The sequence below is a fragment of the Mus caroli genome, chromosome 14, assembly GCF_900094665.2.
Source record: "Mus caroli chromosome 14, CAROLI_EIJ_v1.1, whole genome shotgun sequence".
Taxonomy (NCBI): Eukaryota; Metazoa; Chordata; class Mammalia; order Rodentia; family Muridae; genus Mus; species Mus caroli.
The window spans coordinates 56,565,338-56,572,114 of NC_034583.1; the positions used below are offsets into that span (position 1 = coordinate 56,565,338).

At 47.5% G+C, this 6,777-nt stretch overlaps 1 protein-coding gene across 2 annotated transcripts in view; it reads right to left on the minus strand.

Moving 5' to 3' along the window:
• Positions 1 to 6,353, minus strand: part of Pnoc (prepronociceptin) — a 25,387-nt gene extending 19,034 nt beyond the window's left edge. For both annotated transcript variants that reach the window (XM_021182333.1, XM_021182334.1), the window contains exon 1: positions 6,019 to 6,353. The gene's annotated coding sequence lies outside the window, so the exon portion shown is untranslated. The remainder of the gene's footprint in view (positions 1 to 6,018) is intronic.
• Positions 6,354 to 6,777: the final 424 nt, after the last annotated feature.

A 6,777-nucleotide genomic window follows, 5' to 3' on the forward strand; every position in this document is an offset into this window, starting at 1 on the left:
CAATCACCCCCCCCCCAAAAAAAAAAAAAACAACAAACAAAAGAAGGCTGAACTCCATCTGTGTGCTGGTTTGGAGCTGTGTGCATACACTGGTGTCCAGGAGAAGGGAGCGGAGTAGTTAGACAACTCTGGAGTCACACTTGTGCTCAGACCATACACCTTGTGACTGTGGGACCTGGGGCAACTCATTTCACTTTCCAGAGTCTTCTTGACTGCCAGGTGAAGATGATGAACCTCCCCTCACGGGAAGATGACTCCCTCCAGTTGTTTATTAGCCAGAAATATGTTTGGCCATGGGGAAGCGCGGTGTACCTGAGGATGTTTGCGTTTTTAATGGCTTCCATTTTGTAAATGAGCCCAGAGCAATTAGCCATTCAGTGTGGCAATCCTATAATCAGGCCATCTTGTATTGAATAAAGAAAGGTTTAATTACCTTTTATTTAGGTAATAGCACCTTATAAATTTGATTGTATCTTGCTGTTTATAAAGATAAGACACCGCTGTGATTTAGTCTTAATCTACTTTCGTATTCTCTTGCCTCCGAGGACAATTAGCTGTTTTTCTATTGGATGAAGACATCTGCAATGTGAGCTGAATGGAGACTCTGAGCTAGGGGAAAGTCTGTGTTGGTGAAGAAGGGCAGAGGGCTCTCTTTCCATCAGTGACATATAGAAATATTGTTATTTAGTTAAAAACAATTAAAAGATGATATTGATTTTCATCTACAACTATATCACCTTGGGGAGTAATTTTACTCCTTTCTGGAATAAATATCAGTTCCCAAAGGGTAAGCAATTAGCCTAAGATGACCCGGATGATAAACAGCAGAGTTAGGACTTAAACTCAGGTATTTTTGACCTGTGTTCTGACTTCCCATAAACTCTATACAAGGTTTATGGCTTTGAAATGGGCAGTGAACTGTGATAGGTTGTTGGGAAGAAATCCCCATGACTGAAAGATGTTGAGAGCCAATGGCTTTATAAGATTCTGTCCTGTGGACTAAGTGCTGCCAACTCCACTTTACAGATGAGAATACTGAGGCTGGGAGAGATGTACTGCAGTGGCAGAGCTGGTATTGAACCCCCCATGCTTATATTGAGGGTGCCTCTGATGATCGGTCTACGTGCAAATTCATTTGGAGGACTGGCTCAGTCCCTGTCCCTGATTCACCAAGAGATATTCATAGTCAACCAGCTACAAATCATTGGGAGAATACAGGGTTTTCCTCCTATCCTGGTTCTCTGATCCATCACAGGCAGGATTCTGTTATATATTAATTAGGCAAACTGCTTAACTCCTATGAACTTGTATTTACCCCAGAAAGGTATATTAAATTGCCTCCAGATTACAGGGTTATAGATGAATATAAAGGTCATCTATAACCTATAAAGAACAGTACTCTATACACGTCATTGGTGAACAGAAAGTGGCTATATGTACATCTAGAAGGAAGGAGCCCCACGCCCATTGTTTAATGGAAGCACCAAAGAATCATGGGCTTTCTCAGAGCCCAGCAGCTAAAACTTCCATATAGAGCACAGCTTTCTCTTACCCAGGGAGACAGCTTTCTTTCTTTTCTTTGATGGATACAATTACTCAATTGCTCTTTGTTGTTGTTGTTCCTCTGTGTAGCTCTGGTTATCTTGGAGTTAACTTTGTAGACCAGGCTGGCCTCAGATTTAGAGATCATGGCCTGTCCCTCCCAAGGGCTGGGATTAAAGGTCCAGCTATACAGTTACTCTTAAAAGGTTTCTCCCCTGCTCTCCATTTCTACCCAGAGAGGAGAGGAGGGGCTCAGGAGTCAGGGCACAATTCAAGGGTGCCTCGGTGGACCTGTGAATGAGAAGAAGCCCTGTGCTTAGAGACAAGCTCCTGGGTTCTAGATCTGGTTCTGTTGTTACTTATGGGATCCTGGATACATCACTTTCTTTCTTTTCCTGGCTCTGGATTTCTCTGTCTATAAAGACAAGGCAGTTGCGTGAGAAGGTTAAGTATCCTTTGATTGTATGAATGGCCAGGATTGCCCTCTACCAGTGAGAGAAGCAAGAGAGAAGGAGGGAAGGAGAGGGGTCAACCTGGCATTGGCTTCAGACAGCCCCGGATGAAGGTCATGAAGATCACTGGGTTTCACAGAGGGCCAGGAGGGAAGCCAGGCACATGTCCCTTTGGCTGTCACACATTGGAAGGGAATGCTTTTAATCCTCTCCTTCCCGATTCTGGTAAATGCTGTCATGTCATTGTCAAGGTAGTTTTGAATGGACTTCTGAAAGTTTTTATTTATATTTATAAAAGCACTCTACGTTCTTTTTAAAAATCATCAGAAAACCCAGATAGGAAGATAATGATGAATCTAGACTCATATAATCTTACAACTTCTTTAATTTTGTATTTCTAACAACCAGTTTTAAAGAGAGTCTTAACTGACATGACTATACATGTTTTTGGAGGCATGGTGTGTTATTTCCACACTGTGTGCACTGGGTAACAGTTAGATCAGGGCAGTCAGCTCATTCTTTTGTGTAGCAAATGTTCTAAGTCCTCTACCCTGGCTATTTTAAAGTGAAGAATAAGTTGTCATTAACCACAGTTACTCTTACAATTAGTTTTGAACATACATTCCTAAGCTCTTCAAATCATGTTCCATATTTTATAAAATCCATTAATGGAGAAATTAAGAGAGATAAGATTTAGGGGGTGGGGAGATGGTTCAGTCGATAAAATGCTTGTTACACAACATGAATGCCTGAGCTTGGATCCTGCAGAAGTTGTGTAAAAAACCAGGCGTGGTATTGTGTGCCTGTAACCCCAGGGCTGAGGCTGGGGACAGAGACAAGCAGAGCCTGCTGCCTTGCTTGTCAGTCACCCTAACTAAACCCTGAGCTTCTGAGATTTGGTCAGAGATTCTGCTCAAGTAAATATGTCGGAGAGCAGTAGAGGAGGAAGGACACCTGGTGTTGACCTCTAGCTTCAATATGTGCCTGCAGAGGAAATGTGTGTGTGTGTGTGTGTGTGTGTGTGTGTGTGTGTGTTGTGCTAAGATAAAAACCAATTTAACATCTCAGTTTCTAGTAGCCTAGTAGGTATGTATCTGGGTAGGTAAGCCCCTTTGGAGACCACTGGTCTAGGTTCATTCACATTTGGTGAGTTGGGAGAAAGCTGGTGACTGACGGCTCTGCTACAGGCGCATGCGCTGCTCCTCTCAGGAACCCCACGCACGTTCTCAGCTGGATGAATGAAAGGATGAATGGGGTGACAGGATGGGGGAAGATCACAGGACCAGCACGAGGAGGAGAGAGGCTGGTTGTGACACTGTAGGCTGCAGAGCCTTGTCTGCTTGGCAGGAAGGCAAGCCCAGCTTTCCCTACCTGGCTGGTCTATGCTGCTACAGTGCCTAGGCAGCTGCCAGGATTTTGACAGACCCAGGACCATGGGAAGTTGAGGTTCAAAGTGGGTGTAACCTTTCGAGGGTTATGATGCTCAGAAAATCAACTTGTGTCCCCCTGCTCCCTCAAATTGGTGTGCCCCAAATATCACAGCTAGAGTTTGTGGTTAAAATGTAAGATCTATGTGAGACGGTGGGAGCAGATGAAGGTATCGAAGCAGAACTATTTCAAAGATCCCTTTGTTCTCAGGAACTCAAGCCCCCAAAAGCCAATGTCATGATGATGCTCATTCCTGAGATGTGTTCTTTTGTTCCTAAAGCATCTGATGACCCAGCGCACAGGAAACTTAAACATTTCCTTATGGTCTGTGTGAGTGGAGGAGTCAGGGGGGAAGGAAGGGTCTTCGAAGCATATTATTGTAAGTACACAATACAGGATTGAACAATACAGGATTAAACCGGTCGTTGTCACCCTCTGTGTGTGTGTGTGAGATGAAATAAGTATATATCCAAGTTTAGCTTACTGCCATTCCTGGTTTTGAGAAAGATCAGTTCCTTTGCCTTTCCTTTGGGCTTTTGTCCTAGCTGCTTTCAAACCCTGGATCCATCCGAATTCCACCTCTCCCATCCGAATTCTACCTCTCTTCCCACTGGCATCAGTTACTGGAGGAAGTACCCTAAATTCGTCCAGCTTTGACTCTCTAGACCTCAAGTGTAGGACTGATCACACCCAGCCCTGTGTTATCCCATTATCTTGAATTGCTTCCTATCTGTGATGTGTGCCTGCTACTAGTTTAAGCTCTACAGATCTTAAGGGGAGCGAGCATCAGACCTGGGACAGCTGCTCCGGGCTGCGCTTACTGCACTGGGTCCTGTTCCTGCAACTCTTGAGATAATGATTTTTTTTTTCTTTTTAGCCTTCCAGGGTTGTTGCTGGAGATAATGGGTGTGAAGTGCGTAAATCATTGCACAAATAAAGTGCTGTTATTAGCATCTCTGCTGAGTCTATAGAGCCCCGTGCCTCCCTTGCCTGGTGGGGTGTAGCTGATAAATACCTGATTGATTGAAGACGGAATTGCTTGGTGACAGCTCCATTCTCGGGCTCGGCTAACGTCTAATCCTGCAATTACTCCCTTCACCGGCAATGCAAAACCTGCTGAGTTTTCTGCAGCCCTAAGTGCCCTCAGACTTCAGCTGATAAGGCAGCGGCGGCCACTCCTGAAGAAGATGACCCTTAGCTACACCAGAGCACCTTCCACAGACAGTGCTGGGGGTCACCTGGAGAAGTGCGGCTGTATCCTTGACTCAGATGATGTCTGGGGCAATTTCCCCTGCAGAAGACTCAGCAAGCCCGAGGAACAGGACTCCTTTCTGTTAAGGTATCATGGCACTGATGGAAGCTTGTAGAATATCTCCCTGCTAGGCTTCACAAATGAGAAAAAGGAGGGGTGTGTGCAGCATCCACCCACAGGCTGCGAGAAATCACAGCGTTCTCTTTGGGAGGTTTTGATACTAAGCCGGGCAGTTACTTTTCTCCCTCTGAGATGGAAACTCTCGTTTGGGCTTGCTGGCAAATGCCGTGTGGAGCTCAGCTTTTGTTAGTCTGCTGAACAATGTTATTGGTTATAATTGGGGCAATTATGAGCTGCTGGAGGAAGCTAAACACAGATGTTTAAGCCCAGGCTTGGGGTATTCAAGTCCAAAGCAGCATGCTTTAAATAGCCCCCTTTTCCGAATCATCCTGCCTTACTTGAAATCCCCCCCCACCCCCGAACTTCTCCGAGTTCAAAAGGAGATGGGGGAGAGAAGGGGATGAGTAGAGAAGGGAGGGGAAAGAAACGCACAAAGAGATGAGGAGGAGGAGGAGGAGGAGGAGGCTGAGAGAGAGAGCAGTGCTAGTTCAGATTCCCTGACCTGGGAGAGTTCCATGCAATCTGGGCAGAGACCTTTTAGGTGGGACAGACAAGCAGTGGGGAGAAAGATGTCAAGGAAGAAAGGATACCTCGGAACAACCCAGGATCCAGAGGACCAAGGTCATGCCTTTAAAAAACGACCACGAAAATCACCCTGCCGGCGACTGACTGCGTTCAGCCATGGACTCAGGTGAAGCTCAGCCTTTGGATCTGTCTTTCCCCACATTATTGGCAATTTCCATTAAGGTGTAAGAGAACCAGAATGACATCAGATTCAATGACACCAGACGACAGTTTGCACAAAGGGCAGGAAGCCACAGAACAAAAATCCGACATAAGGTGTGCTCCAGGGGCTTCCCAGGGCTCCTCTGAATGGCAAGCCCCCTCCCAGTGTCCACCCTTTCGCCCGCAGCCACCTCTTCCATGTGTATCCGTCACCCAGTAGCGGCCACAACTGGGAAAGCAAAACTTTTCCTCATTTCCAAGTTCAGCTTTCTTTCGCATTTCTCTTTGAGACTAGCCAGCCCTCAGCCCTCCCCCTTCTCCACCATCGGAACACTGAGAAGAAGATGAATGAAGCCCCAATCTCACAAGAGGCCAGCAAGCAGCCACAGTGGATAAAAGACAGGGGTGGAGGAGCTGCCCAGACTGCTCTGCTCTCCGGAGAGGCTCTGGGCAGATACTGTCAACCGGCTGGTTGCTGGGGCCACATGCATTGCCTACCTGACGCTGTCCGTCACAGGGTTCTCTCAGATGTGAGGCTTGTTCCTCTGTGTCAGCCACACCAGCATATATATCCTCCCCCCACGCACAGCCCTCCCCTTCCCTGCCTACCTCGATGATGACACATGCCTACGCTGACCCCCTTCATCAACCAAACAGCCCAACTACAATCCTGCCTGCCTGGCCCCCTCCCCTGCTCCGCGTTCAGACTTGTGACATGCCAGCCTCCCATCAACACAGCCTCTAGCCTGTTTTCACCTGGACTCCCGATCAGCTAGGATCCCTCAGCTGCCTCTCCGGCTGCTTTCAGAGCCACTGTGAGGATGGCCAGCCTAGGGAGAGCTGGCAAGTCACTCAGAAAAACAGACTCCTGGTGACAAGGGATAAGGCAGACCCCAAAACCTGGAGTCTTCTCCAGTAACCTCTCTGCCTGAGGAGTGAGGATCAGGCAGCACACAGGAGGGAAGGGGAGCTCAAGCCCAGCTCCCACTGGCTCAGCTGAGACCCCTCCTAATGTCCTGGCCCCACTGGGGTGGCAAGGGCTAGGCCACACCGGGCTGATTCTGGAAGCATTTTCCACAGGTGCTCACAGCACGGCACAGTATAGATCAGAGCACAAGCTCGGCAGGGGCTTTGAGATTGCAGCTTTCTCCTTTGCAGCAGGTGCATGTCCCGTGGGCCTCAGGTTCCCTTCTGTAGAATGGGTGCACCAACTCCCAAGACGGGAGTGGAGCGATGAGATTCTGTTTGTGTCTGGGA